This window comes from Macrobrachium nipponense, chromosome 24, assembly GCF_015104395.2.
Source record: "Macrobrachium nipponense isolate FS-2020 chromosome 24, ASM1510439v2, whole genome shotgun sequence".
NCBI classification, from domain to species: domain Eukaryota; kingdom Metazoa; phylum Arthropoda; class Malacostraca; order Decapoda; family Palaemonidae; genus Macrobrachium; species Macrobrachium nipponense.
The window spans coordinates 76,308,142-76,324,175 of NC_061091.1; positions in this window are offsets into that span (position 1 = coordinate 76,308,142).

Sequence of the window (16,034 nt, forward strand, 5' to 3'; positions counted from 1 at the left end):
TGAATCTGAAAAATTAATGAACATAGTAATATATAGACCTCCTAATACTAAAGAGTTTGACTTAATAATAGAAAAATTGGATGATATATGTAGAAATCACAAGGACTGGACTATTCTCCTATCTGGAGACTTCAACTTTCCTTTCGTAGACTGGAAAGAACGAATAGGAGATTGTGGATGTACTTATACATATAAAAAAAGAGAGTAATAGTAGTGCAGAAGATAAGAGGCAATTCGAAAAGCTATTAGATATGCTACTAGAATACAACATTCAACAAATAAATCACCTGCCAACAAGAAAGGAAAATACTTTAGACCTAGTATTTGTGAACGAGATGAATTATGTTAAAGAAATAATAGTTTATAATGCGAGTATCTCAGACCATATGTCATAGAATTAACAGGTTCATTCCAAAGCAAGTGAAAACAGAGATAAGCAAGAAATGAAAAAGTGGGAAGGATATGGAAAATACAACTTCTACAGTAAAAATATAAAATGGTCAGAAATAAATGAAGAATTAAACAAAGATTGGGAGATAAACCTTTATTTTGTAAGTGATGACCATAAAAGGTAAATACGGAGATATTATATAAAATATTAGAGAAAATAGTGGATAAATATATACCGAAGAAGAAAAGTAAACATCAGTCATGCATACCAAGAGACAGAAGGATGTTGTTCCAGAAAATCAGAAAGTGGAAAAAAGGTCTTGCAAAAGAAAAAAATGCATGGAAAGTTATAGAACTAAAAAGTAAGATAGAAAATGCAGAACAAAAGATTATGCAATCAAAAGAAAATGAAAAACGGGACTTGGAAGAAAAAACCCTATTAAATATCAAGCAAAACCCCAAACTATTATACTCATATGCGAAGAAGATGAATAAAAGAAGAATAGAAATAGGCCCTCTAAGCAATTGAAGGGAGATTAACGAATGAAAAAAAGGAAATTTGCAACATATTGGCATAACGATATAAGAGAGAATTCACCCCTAGAATAGATAATGAAGATAATGATATAGAAGTAAGGGATTGAAAAAATAGTGAATATTTAGCTGACATAGATATTAATGAAGCTGATATTGTGCAGGCTATTAATGAAATTAAAAATGGAGCTGCTGCAGGGCCGGATGGAGTGCCTGCTATTTTGTTAAAGAAAGTAGTTCATTCTATCGCAAAGCCACTTGCAATATTATTAAGACAAAGTGTAGATACAGGCAAGATTTATGATGAGCACAAATTAGCATATATTACCCCTACTTCAAAAGTGGATCAAGACTAGAGGCAAGTAATTATAGGCCTGTGAGTCTAACATCACATATTATGAAAGTGTATGAAAGGGTAATGAAGAAAAATATTATGAAACATTTAATAAAAAATAATTTGTTTAATAAAGGACAACATGGTTTCGTACCCGGAAAAAGTACACAAACCCAACTGTTAGTCCACCGTGAGAACATATTCAAAATATGAAAAGCGGAAATGAAACAGATGTGGTTTATTTAGACTTTGCAAAAGCTTTGTCAAAGTAGACCATAATATATTAGCGAAGAAAATTAGAAAACACAATATCTTGGATAAATAGGAAGATGGTTAAAAGAATTTTTACACAACAGAAAACAGATAGTTATTGCAAACGACGAGAAATCGGATGAAGCCAAGGTAATATCCGGTGTGCCGCAAGGTACGGTGTTAGCTGCAATACTGTTTGTTATTATGATTGAAGACATAGACAGTAATGTTAAGGATTCGGTAGTGAGTAGTTTCGCAGATGACACAAGAATAAGTAGAGAAATTACTTGTGATGAAGATAGGAACGCTCTACAAAGAGACCTTAACAAAGTATATGATTGGGCAGAGGTAAAATAGGATGGTATTTAACTCTGATAAATTTGAATCAATAAATTATGGAGACAGAGAAAGAAAGCTATTTGCATATAGGGGACCTAATAATGAGACTATCACAAATAAGGAAGCAGTTAAAGACCTTGGTGTGATGATGAATAGGAACATGTTATGCAATGATCAAATAGCAACTCTGTTGGCAAAATGTAAAGCAAAAATGGGAATGTTGTTACGGCACTTCAAAACAAGAAAAGCTGAACACATGATTATGCTTTATAAAACATATGTTCGTAGTCCACTTGAATATTGCAATATGATATGGTACCCACACTATCAAAAGGATATTGCACAAATAGAGAGTGTACAAAGGTCCTTACAGCTAGAATAGAAGAAGTTAAAGACCTTGACTACTGGGAAAGACTACAATCCTTAAAATTATATAGTCTAGAAAGGAGAAGAGAACGCTACATGATAATTCAGGCATGGAAACAGATAGAAGGAATAGCAGAAAATATCATGGAACTAAAAATATCAGAAAGAGCAAGCAGAGGTAGATTAATAATGCCCAAAACTATACCAGGAAAAATAAGGAAAGCACACAGGACATTAATCCACTACGCACCAGCATCGATAATGCAGCGTCTATTCAATGCGTTGCCAGCTCATCTGAGGAATATATCAGGAGTGAGCGTAGATGTGTTTAAGAATAAGCTCGACAAATATCTAAACTGCATCCCAGACCATCCAAGATTGGAAGATGCAAAATATACCGGAAGATGTACTAGCAACTCTCTGGTAGACATTAGAGGTGCCTCACACTGAGGGACCTGGGGCAACCCGAACAAGATGTAAGGTCTGTAAGGTAAGGTAAGGTAAGGTAAGGTCTCTCTCTCTCTCTCTCTCTCGCTCTAAGGAAATATATGCCGCGTAATTGCATGGGAATAATTATTATCAGGCCGTAACAAGTATTTTTGCTAAACTAAATACGTCCAACGATCTCTCTCTCTCTCTCTCTCTCTCTCTCTCTCTCTCTCTCTCTCTCTCTCTCTCTCTCTGTGAACTTCCTAACTTTGGGCCAACTCGAGTTCCCCTGTAAAGTTGAGAGAAGACCCGACTTGTTGGGGCTACTCAGGAGAGAATAGGACCCAGACTGATCGCGAAATTGAAGCTGTACTCAAACTTGCGAGAGTTCGTTAGTGAGCAGACATGGCTTTGCCTTCGAAAAGGGTTGTTTTGAAACAGTTGTAAATGAAATATAAAAGATCGTATGCGAATGAATATATACAGAAAGCAATTTCTGAACAGAAATAGAGAAGTGGGATGAAACGACGACACGAATAAAACTGAATACCTAATCTCTCTCTCTCTCTCTCTCTCTCTCTCTCTCTCTCTCTCTCTCTCTCTCTCTCTCTCTCTCTCTCTCTCTCTCTCAGATACATTTACAATTCCATGTCTTCCCTTCCCGCAAACTGCTTTACGAGAACCACTCTTCTTCCAGTGGCATTCTCTCCACAAAGTGCAGCTTTTACTGTCGTCGGCGAAATGGAAGTTGCCTTCAAGAACTCCAGTGGCTTAAAAAGTTTGCAAGAACCTTAAACGAATCATAGAAGAACGTCTTGATAATTGCCGTGGCGTTTTCAATGTCGATTCACCTGTTTCACTGGTGTTGTTCTTCTTCTTCTCCTTCTTCACAAACAGCCATAATCCCCTTCAGCACCTCGTTACTTCCCGCCGTAATCACTCCTCCCTCCGATGATGATGGTATTGTTGCAAGATGACGTCAGATCCACCTACGAGGCTGCCCTGTGTAGAAGTGTTGTTTTTTTGTGTTGTTGTTGTTGTGACGACGCTAGGTCGTGCTATCCGATCAGGCAATCGGTCAGTCACGTAGAGGAACAGGATCTGTTGCTTTTGGGAGGTTCATTTGTCTGTTTTTACATAGAACGGCTTCGTTTATCGCAGTAGTTTTCGGTATTCTGTATTCAAATGGTTTTCATTCGAAATATATGCAGTATATATCAATATCTATATATATATATATATATATATAATATATATATATATATATATATATATAATACATGCATATATAAGGTGTTATTAGTTGCAATATTCTAATGATTTATTTAGTAATTTACTGCAGAAAAGAAGAAATAAGATGTTTTAACGAATCTAAACCTATTTTGCCAGAATGTTAGCTACAATGAATTAAAAAATGGAGATCAATTTAGTAAAAGTTAAATATATATATATATATATATATATATATATATATAATATATATATATAATATATATATACATAACATATATATACATATACACACACATTACTTCGGGAACTTAACTGATTCGTTAAATAATATTCTCTTAATCATTTTCCTCAACAATATTTGCACCGTGACGCTAAAAAAAAAAAATGAGAACATATAATCATGATTGAAAGAGTTCGTTGTGGCCTTTGCACGGCATGAGGTCACGTGACTGAAGAATATATATCTATATATATATATATATATATATATATATATATATATATATATATATATATATATATATATATATATATATATATATATTGTTGTTCTGACAGTGAGGGATTTTTGAAGGTCATAGAGCTCCGGTCATCAATGTTTGGAAATGAAATTCGCTGATACAAGTTCTGAGCAGCGTCCCTTCGGCCCCAAGCTGCAACTCCCTTTCATTCATTTTACTGTGCCTCCGTTCATATTCTCTTGCTTCCCTCTGACTTTCCCCAACCCTCCCCTAAAAATGATTTCATAGAGCAATTGCAAAAGGTTTACCTCCTGTTACACCTTTCAGACCTTTACTCTCAATTTCCTTTACAGCTATTGAATGACCTCGTCATAGGTGCCAGGGCTTGGCCTTTCGGCCTACATTTTATATTCCTTTCCATTCCTCAGGTATACAAGAGCTGAAGGATATTTGAATAAAACATCTCCCCCTGTCGTGAAGTCATCTTTAGACGTGACTTAACCTTAATTCGCTTCTCATCACCGGATATCCAGTCTTCGAAAGTATCATTGACTCTGTATAGTTTCGAAGATAAAATCTTCCTTCCTTCATGAACAAATTTCAACGTTACCTTGAACAAACTCAATTCCTTTTTTGTTTGTTTGTATGGTGTTTTTACGTTGCATGGAACCAGTGGTTATTCAGCAACGGGACCAACGGCTTTACGTGACTTCCGAACCACGTCGAGAGTGAACTTCTATCACCAGAAATATACATCTCTCACTCCTCAATGGAATGGCCGAGAATCGAACCCGCGACCACCGAGGTGAGAAGCAAACACCAAACCAACCACGCCACTGAGGCGCTTTCAATTCCTTTTACTCGACGCTTCAGTCATTAGCAAACCTTGACCAGCGATATTGGATGGAGCCATCCACAAAGAAGGAAATCAAAGAATTATGTGGAGTATGCATACTCTTCATTTGTCAGCGTCCTTCCTGTATTCTTCCACTACGAGGTAGACGGTGAAAGGACCGACTGAAATTGAACCAACAGAGAAAGTTCATTTTACGAACTCCCATAATCCATTTTAGTGCGTCGTTGTTGTCTGCAGACTAATGACTCCTTCGATAAAGTTGCCGGCTTGGGACAGATTTGCTTGTTGTGTTTGCTTTATAGACAGGACAAAGTGCTCATTATTATAAGTTTGGGGGGTGGTGTTCTTGAGGTAGGCAGCGTAGGACCCCGACAGATATCCTATGACGAAGATTCCTGGCAAGGAGAGCGCATGAGGCCATTTTGACGTAGCACATCTACCTTGATTTCACAGAGGAGTCAACGCATTTTCAAATTTCGACCCGTAGGGGTGTAGTGCCCTCAGTGCACCTCACGCAGTACACCATAGGCATCTCCTGAGGTTCTTTGCAGCATCCCTAAAGCCCTTAGCTGCAACCCCTTTCGTTCCTTTGACTGTACCTCCGTTCATATTCTCTTTCCTCAACAATGATTTCAACTGCTTTGAAGTTTTCATCCTGTCACACCGTTCAAACCTTTTTACTCTCCAATTTGTTTTTCAGCGTTGAATGACCTCATGGGTCCCAGATCGTGCCCTTTGACCTAAGCTCTATGTTCCATTCTGTCTCCAAGTTTCCTATGTTGTGTTATATATATCTTCAGGAAGACGGGTAGTTCCGTCAAAATGGCAATCTAAGAGATATACAGGGTCGCCTGTTTTGCTCGCAGTACGGACCGAACCGTACCGTACGTGTACCGCCAATTCCCGTTGACACGTCAGTGTACAGATGAAGATTTAGGACGGGCATTTTTCACTAGGCCTATCAGAAGAGCAGTGGATTCGGCTGCTAATTCAGACGGGGGTGTTAATTCTCTTTGTTTTAAGATGTTACTTACAATTTTTTCTTATTTATTTATTCGTTAATTTATCTTTTTTTCTGATAACTGCTCTCTTTGTGTATTTTCTTTTACCTTCTGTTACTACTTTCGAAATAACGCTATATTCTTTGGAAGCTTGAATTTCAAGTCAGTGGCCCCTCTGGTGGGCTTGGTCCATGTGAATAAGGTTCGTCTTCTGCATAATAATAATAATAATAATAATAATAATAATAATAATAATAATAATAATAATTACATCAGAAGCAACCCGACGGAGAGAGGATATAGAAGAAGATTGATCAAACATCTGGAATGAGAGGAATAACACCCCCCAAACAGAGCAGAGGCTGGCAGACCAAGTAAGGAACATAAAGAAAAAGAACTGGCTCTCCCCAACAGAAAGAGAAGAACTGGAAAGGGAAATGTCACACGACAACGAATTACACGAAGACGAACTGAGAGACGATGCCACAGAAGACGACAGGGAGGATGAAGTATCAAACAACGACACACGAAGAAACACCGACGAAGTAGCAGAGAGGACGGAATGGGTAGAAAAGATTAGACAATGGATGGAGCCAGATACAGAGAGAACAAAGATCCCCTCCATGAAAGCCTGCAACAACAAGAAATTAAGGGAGAAAACAAGTGAGGTCAATGAAATAATGGCCTAATACACACCACCAGTATCACAGAAACAAATAACTTGACATATGCAGGAGCAAGATTAGTAGCAGAACTGATGGGGATTCGAACACCAACACCACCGTCACAACCAACCCAACAGAAACCAAAACAGCAACCTCCTTGGAAAGGCGCCTGGAAAAAGCAAATCATGGTGATGAGATCTGACTTGAGTAAACTGAAAGAGATGGCAGAAAAAAGGCTAAGAAGCAAGAAACAATGGAGGAACTCAACGAGAAATACAAAGTACAGAGAGGGGACTAAACAACACAATAGAAGATGTAAAACAGAGGCTTAAGGCCAAAGCACACAAGATCCAACGGTACATGAACAGGAATAAGGGATACCAACAGAACAAACTATTCGGCAACCAACCAGAAAAGACTATACAGCCAAACTAAGAGGGGAAGACAACACCCAGAAATTCCTGAAGCCGAACCAAGTAAGAGACTCTGGGAAAACATATGGAGCAATCCGGTATCACACAACAAACATGCAACATGGCTCAGGAAGTCAAGGAAGAAGAAACAGGGAGAATAAAACAAAGATTCACAGACATCACGACAGACACAGTCAGACACCAACTAAAGAAAATGCCAACTGAAAACCCCAGGTCCCCGATGAAGTCCATGGATACTGGCTCAAAAACTTCAAGGCCCTACACCCACGAATAGCAGAACAACTCCAGCATTGTATCTCAAATCACCAAGCACCCAAATGGATGACCACAGGAAGAACATCCTTAGTACAAAAAGACCAAGAGTAAGGGAAATATAGCAAGTAACTACAGGCCTATCACTGCCTACCAATAATGTGGAAGTTACTAACAGTATCATCAGTGAAAGGCTATACAACTACCTTGAGGAGACAAACACCATCCCCCCCCACCAACAGAAAGGCTGCAGAAGGAAGTGTAGGGGCACAAAAGACCAGCTCCTGATAGACAAAATGGTAATGAAGAACAGTAGGTAGGAAGGAAAACCAACCTAAGCATGGCATGGATAGACTATAAGAAAGCCTTCGACATGATACCACACACATGGCTAATAGAATGCCTGAAAAATATATGGGGCAGAGAAAATACCATCAGCTTCCTCAAAAAATACAATGCGCAACTGGAATACAATACTTACAAGCTCTGGAATAAGACTAGCAGAGGTTAATATCAGGAGAGGGATCTTCCAGGGCGACTCACTGTCCCACTACTCTTCGTAGTAGCCATGATTCCATGACAAAAGTACTACAGAAGATGGATGCCGGGTACAACTCAAAGAAAAGAGGCAACAAAATCAACCATCTGATGTTCATGGACGACATCAAGCTGCTATGGTAAGAGCATCAAGGAAATAGATACCCTAATCCTCCAGACTGTAAGGATTGTATCTGGGGACATCAGAATGGAGTTTGGAATAGAAAAAAAAATGAAAAAATGCGCCTTAGTCAACATACAAAAAGGCAAAGTAACGAGAACTGAAGGGATAAAGCTACCAGATGGGAGCAACATCAAACACATAGATGAGACAGGATACAAATACCTGGGAATAATGGAAGGAGGAGATATAAAACACCAAGAGATGAAGGACACGATCAGGAAAGAATATATGCAGAGACTCAAGGACGATACTCAAGTCAAAACTCAACGCCGGAAATATGATAAAAGCCAATATAAACACATGGGCAGTGCCAGTAATCAGATACAGCGCAGGAATAGTGGAATGGACGAAGGCAGAACTCCCGCAGCATAGATCAGAAAACCAGGAAAACAAATGACAATACACAAAGCACTACACCCAAGAGCAAATACGGACAGACTATACATAACACGAAAGGAAGGAGGGAGAGGACTACTAAGTACAGAAGACTGCGTCAACATTGAAAACAGAGCACTGGGGCAATATCTGAAAACCAGTGAAGACGAGTGGCTAAAGAATGCACGGGAAGAAGGACTAATAAAAGTAGACTAGACCCACACAAAATATACAGAGACAGGAGAAAGACAGAAAGAACAGAGGACTGGCACAACAAACAATGCACGGACAATACAAGAGACAGACTAAAGAACTAGCCGCAGCGATGACAATTGGCAAATGCTACAGAGGGGAGAGCTAAAGAAGAAACTGAAGGAATGATAACAGCGGCACAAGATCAGGCCCTAAGAACCAGATATGTTCAAAGTACGATAGACGGAAATAACATCTCTCCCATATGTAGGAAGTGCAATACGAAAAATGAAACCATAAACCACATAGCAAGTGAATGCCCGGCACTTGCACAGAACCAGTACAAAAAGAGGCATGATTCAGTGGCAAAAGCCCTCCACTGGAGCCTGTGCAAGAAACATCAGCTACCTTGCAGTAATAAGTGGTACGAGCACCAACCTGAGGGAGTGATAGAAAAACAAAAACGATCAGGCAAAGATCCTCTGGGACTATGTATCAGAACGGATAGGGTGATACGTGCAAATAGACCAGACGTGACGTTGATTGACAAAGTCAAGAAGAAAGTATCACTCATTGATGTCGCAATACCATGGGACACCAGAGTTGAAGAGAAAGAGAGGGAAAAAATGGATAAGTATCAAGATCTGAAAATAGAAATAAGAAGGATATGGGATATGCCAGTGGAAATCGTACCCATAATCATAGGAGCACTAGGCACGATCCCAAGATCCCTGAAAAGGAATCTAGAAAAACTAGAGGCTGAAGTAGCTCCAGGTCTCATGCAGAAGAGTGTGATCCTAGAAACGGCACACATAGTAAGAAAAGTGATGGACTCCTAAGGAGGCAGGATGCAACCCGGAACCCCACACTATAAATACCACCCAGTCGAATTAGAGGACTGTGATAGAGCAAAAAAATAATAATAATAATAATAATATTTTCCCCATCATAAACTTTTGTTAAGTGTAAAAAACACTAAATTAACTTTTTTTTATTAATATTATTTTACCGATTTCACGTGACACAGAAATCCCAGTTATATTAGACGGCTCATGTTAATATGGAAGGAATATTATGATAACTCATCCGTAAGGGGATAATAATGCCGCCAGTGCACCTCATGCGGTGCACTGTGGGCATGACTTGAGGTTCTTTGCAATGTCCCTTCGGCCCCCCATCTCTCTCTCTCTCTCTCTCTCTCTCTTCCTCTCATCTCTCTCCTGTTCTTCTCTCTCTCTCGCACAAAATTGAATCTTACTCTTCACGTGAGCTTGAAAGAAAACTTGATAAGCCATTTGTTAATTATGGACTCTCTCTCTCTCTCTCTCTCTCTCTCTCTCTCTCTCTCTCTCTCTCCTCTCTCTCTCTCTCTCTCAGTCCATTATTTCCCGTCCAATCGTGCTGCGAAACTATTTTTCACTCCCGTGATTGAGTTTCCGGACGGGAATAATAGACGCAATATATTACAGCAATCATTTCATTTCCTTTTAATGGATGTTACCGCCTCCCCCCTACCCCCGTCACCCCCCCCCCCCCCTTTCTGTAAAATTGCGCATGAAATTGATTTATGCCCCTCGGCCTTCCTTTTGGTTGTGGTGTTCTGTTTCCACGCACGCCCGTTTGTTTGTGATGTAAAGACAAAGTATATAGCCATTCTCGGGTTAGGCCTAGGATAGAACGGTGACCATTTGTTGCAGGAAGCTTACGAGTCGTACCTCTAGCTCCTGGTGACAGGGGCCATGGGTCACACTGAGGTCCGAAAGCTACCAAAGTTATTTCATTAATATATATATATATATATATATATATATATATATATATATATATATATATATATATCTAACACCCTATCAAAACTACACAAATTGGAAACCCTTACCTGTTGTCAATGGTGCCCTCTGTCTGCAAACATGTACATTTTTTTTCTGGAGGGGGACTATTTAATTAATATACGTAAATACAAAAAAATTACTATAGTTATTACCCGAAAATGCAGATAAATTATAAATCGAACAAAATGATTAATAAGCTCATCATTAGGAATGAAAACCTTCAAGTCTGCCCACAAAGAAAACTAGTAAGTTATCATTCTACCCTCCTGGTTTAAGAATTCACTCCCAGACCCAGAATGTCAATCGTTTCATTGTATTAGTCAGGTTAGAGAATCCCGTCTCTAATACCATGGAATAGAACCCATCTGTAATAAAGATAAAATTGGATAAAAGATACACTTCACACATCACTCTTTTCAAAGTAATCTTAAGTAAAAGAATGTATTTCACACTTCTCTCTCTTTTCAAAGGTAACGGTTTTCTAAGTCCTACAAAATATGTGCCATACCTTTAAGATGGGGTTTTTCTCTTGACACCTGGCGTGTACCAAACCAACCTCTTTCTTCTCACAAAAGGAATGTGGCTCTCGCAAGTGCCTTGGTCGATTAGATCTGTAACATCCGTACAAACGAATGTACATACTTGACACACCCCAAACTGCCTTGACGACAGGACGAGCAATCTCCAGATTAAAATGCTTACGTATCAAATTTCTTCATTCAAGAAAGCTGCCCCTACAGCTCGGTCTGTCTCCAAGCAAGACATGATATGTAATTCACTGACATTACACACTTGTAAGATGGCTCGGCCACCTATGTCCTTTGTGCACTCCTGTCGCACACCCCATCAGCAACTAATGCACAATGTATCAATTTACCACATGACTTAGGGCCACCTCCGTTGCTGGAGCCCCTGTGCTTCGTCGACTGCACAAAAGTTGAAGAACTCCTAGCGCACAAATTGTGATCAGTATAGCACCTAACATGGTCATTAATATTGGTATTGTGTAACATTAACTAATGAAAGGCTCATCCTCGTCACTAAGATAAGCAGAACTAGACGAATAGTTGTAGAAGCAGGTCGAGTGCGTAAACCAACTCGAAACAACTCAGCACGCGCCATTATTCAGGCGTCTGCGACCAATCATGAGTGTATCCAACACCCTCTCGTCGCGAAACTGTAGATTCGAAGTTTCCTACTGAAGGAAACGTGGCCACCACCCGTTGTCAAGGAAAATATCCCTCCCGTGACTTCTATGTAAGTGCTACTCGCACAGCTCATCAAAGATTGTAGACTTCTGATTTATCCCAGAACGTATCCTGAGACGATATATCGAAGACATCTCATCCTTTGCAAAGGCAGTCCATAGAAACGCCATTCGTGTGTAGACTTGACTCGACCTCTGTACTGTAGAACGAAGTCGTTTCCATCGCCACCATCACGTAAAGTTGGGAATTCCCTAAAGTCATTGTGTGTGCATATTTAAAATGTCTACGTGGTCATAAAATAACCAAAAAGTCTTGCTTTACCCACCCCCACAAATCCGTCATTAATTAATATACTCAGTCTACTAGTCAAATATTAAAATTCCTCGCTAAACAAAAATATAATCTTTACCCCCACTGGAATCCTCACAAAAAATCCCATATCTGACAAACACACTATCAAAAGAGAACCCATTAATGTCTAACAGCAAAAACCCCTTTTATGGTTTATATAACTAACCTCAACCTAGCCACCTGGGGGGGCAACCAAGTCCTTATGGGTGCCGGTCCCAAGCCCGGATAAATAGGGAGGGTTGATGTCAGGAAGGGCATCCGGCTGTAAAAATCTGTGCCAAAACCAAAAATGGAATGAGCCGAAATATGGAAAGAGGTAATGCTAGGGCGTACTCCGTAAACGACGCACAGAGACATCGCCCTAACTCTGTGGTAAGGCAAGGGCGGCCTACTGCATCAGGAGCGGGTGCAGCTAAGAAGCGAGCTCACATTGGGTTCAGAGTATGTCAGCTAAATGTTGGGTCCATGACTGGGAGAGGTAGAGAATTGGCTGACTTGATGAGAGAAAAGAAAGTAGATGTTGTGTGTGCAAGAAACGCGGTGGAAAGGAAATAAAGCTAAAGAGTTGGGAGATGGATATAAGCTATATTATAGTGGAGCAAATAAACAAGGTAGAAATGGAGTTGGCATAGTACTGTCTAGGTGAACTAAAGAACTCGGTAATAGAAGTGCATAGAAAGAATGACCGTATCATCAGATTGAAGATATGTTATGGAGGAGAGATCTGAATATTATAAGCGCATATGCACCACAAGCTGGTTGCACAGAAGAAGAGAAGGGAAATTTCTGGAGAGCATGAGAGGGTGATAGTTGGGGCAGATTTGAATGGCCATGTCGGAAGTGAAAATGAGGCGATTGGGCTGGTGCATGGGGGCCATGGGAATTGGGGAGAGAAACCCAGAGGAGAGAGTGTAGTGGACTTTGCTGTGTCATTCGACATGGCAATAGTAAATACATTCTTTGAGAAGAAAAGGGAACACCTAATAACATATAGAAGTGGGGGAAGATTCTCCCAGATAGACTATTTCTTGATAAAAGGATAAATCTGGTGGAGGTCATAAGAACTGCAAAGTTATTCCAGGCGACCATGTAGCCCCCCAACACAGGCTGCTATGTATGGACTTGAAGTTGAAAAGGGAAAGAAAAACCAAAGCTAAAGGGATAAGGAAAATTAAATGGTACGAATTACAGAAGGAAGGGGATAAGAAGAGAGAGTTTAAGAGGAGGGTTTTGGAGGGGATATTGATATAGGATTGAAGATGTTCAAGAATGGTGGGCACGAAATGCAGCAGTAATAAGAAGGCATGGAAAGGAGCTGCTAGGAGAGACATCTGGTATCATATGGGAAGAAAAGGAGAGTTGGTGGTGGGATGAAGACATGAGAAAGTAGTAAAAGATAAGAAGGAGGCAAAGAAAAAGATGGGAAGAGTCACAGTCAGTGGAAGACAGAAATAAGTACAGAGAGAAAAACAAGGTGGTGAAGGGGGTGGTAGCCCAAGCTAAAGCAAAGTTCGTATGATGATGTGTATAATGAGCTGGGGACAAAGGAAGGATTAAGAAGATGATCAAGCTATCAAAGGCTAGAAATAAGAGCACCAAAGATATTACACATATCAAACAAATAAAGGATCAAGAGGGTGTAGTGCTTAGAAAGGAGGAAGACATTGTGAAGAGATGGAAAGAATATTTCGAACAGTTGTTAAATGAAAGAAAATAATAGACTAATAAGAGAGGATGGGCTAGTGAACATTGGCATGGTAATGAGGTTTTCTAGGCAAGAGGTACTAAATGCACTGAAGAAGATGAAGAATGGGAAGGCAACGACCAGACATGATCCCGGTGGAGGCATGGAAAGCATTAGGAGATGAAGGAGTGGATATACTGTACGATCTTATGATAAAGATCCTTGAACAGGAAAAGATACCAAATGAGTGGCGTGGGAGTATATTGATCCCAATTTTTAAGGGAAAGGCGATGTCCAAGAGTGTGGTAAATTATAGGGGCATTAAATTGATGTCCCACAATTTGAAGATACTGGAAACAAGGATGATAGATGCTAGACTGAGAGAAGAAGTACAAATAGGTAAAGAGCAGATGGGATTATGAAGGGAAGGGGAACAAGATGGTATATTTTGTCTGAGGCAAATAATGGAAAAATCGGGGAAAGACAAAGGGACCTACATATGGTATTCATTGACCTTGAAAAGGCTTATGACCGAGTCCCGAGACAAGAGGTATGGAGGAGCCTGAGGGAGAAGATGGTGCCAGAGAAGTATGTGCGATTGATACAAGAGATGTACCGGAATGTATTTACCAGAGTGAGGAGCAGTGTTGGGGAGACAGAAGGTTTTGAGGTGTAGAGTAGGATTACACCAGGGTCGGCTCTGAGCCCATTTATCTTTAACATAGTGATGGATGTTAATAATAGAGGAAGTAAGGGAGACAGTACCATGGAACATATTGTATGCGGATGATATTGTTCTGTGTGCAGAGAGCAGGGAAGATCTGGAAGTGAAATTGGAAAGATGGAGACAAGTACTGGAGGACAGAGGAATGAGAATAAGTAGATCCAAGACAGAATATATGTGTACCACTGAGGGGGATGATAGAGAAAGTATTCAGCTTGGTGGAGAGCAAATAAGGAGAGTTGATAAGTTTAAGTATTTGGGATCTTTTGTTAACGCTGGAGGAAGTATGGAAGAAGAAGTAAAACATCGGGTACAGGCCAGGCTGGAACAACTGGAGAGCGGCCTCGGGAGTTCTTTGTGACAAAAGAGTGCCGCTTAGGTTAAAAGGAAAATTTCACAAGACGGTGGTAAGAACAGCAATGCTGTATGGTACGGAAACAGCAAGCATGAGAAAAGCAGAGCAGAAGAAGATGGATGTGGCAGAAATGAGAATGCTTAGGTGGATGTCTGGGGTAACAAGAGTGGATAGGATCAGAAATGACTACATAAGGGGGTCAACTAAGGTGGTGGAAGTATCAAAGAAAGTGAAGGAGGGGAGGCTGAGATGGTATGGGACACCTGTTGAGGAGAGATGAGGACCACGCTGGGAGACATACTATGGGGGTGGAGGTGCAAGGAAGAAGAAAAAGAGGGAGACCAAGAAAGAGATGGAAGGACTGTGTGAGAGGAGACTTAAATGAGAAGGGAATTGATGAGGCAGAAGCAAAGATAGAAATAGATGGAAACGGCTCATCCGAAACGGCGACCCCATATAAAAATGGGAACAGCTGGGAAGAAGTAGAAGAAGAAGAAGAAGATAACTAACCTCCATAAAATATAATGCCGAGCACCCCTTCTATCTAACTCACATACCCCGACAAATTATATCTCCTATCTAAAATAGAAATGCTATTTAGAGCTTAACCCCCATTACATCTCTCGTAAGAAAAGAAAAAAAAAAGGAAAAAAAAAAGATAATAACAACAATAATAAGTGAACTTTCCCCCATTACACAGCGCACATAAGAGAAAAAGAAACATATATAATTCAATATCTTTCCCAAAACGGAATATGTACCATTACGGAATTTGCTACCGCAGCAATCCCATCGACCAGAAAGGAATCCCCTTACATGATACATTTCCATGGAATGCCATAGTCAACATCTACGAGAATAGTGCAAATCTCCGAGTAAACAATTCCAAAGGGAAAAATCCGCAACCGGATTCATTACAACATCATTAGCAAAAAATCCACCTGTGAACACCTCAGGTGCTTCGAACTGCAGCATAGTCAGACTCGCAATGCCAGAAACTCATGATTCTCAAAAAAATGTTCTATACTGAAACCACATCAGCACAT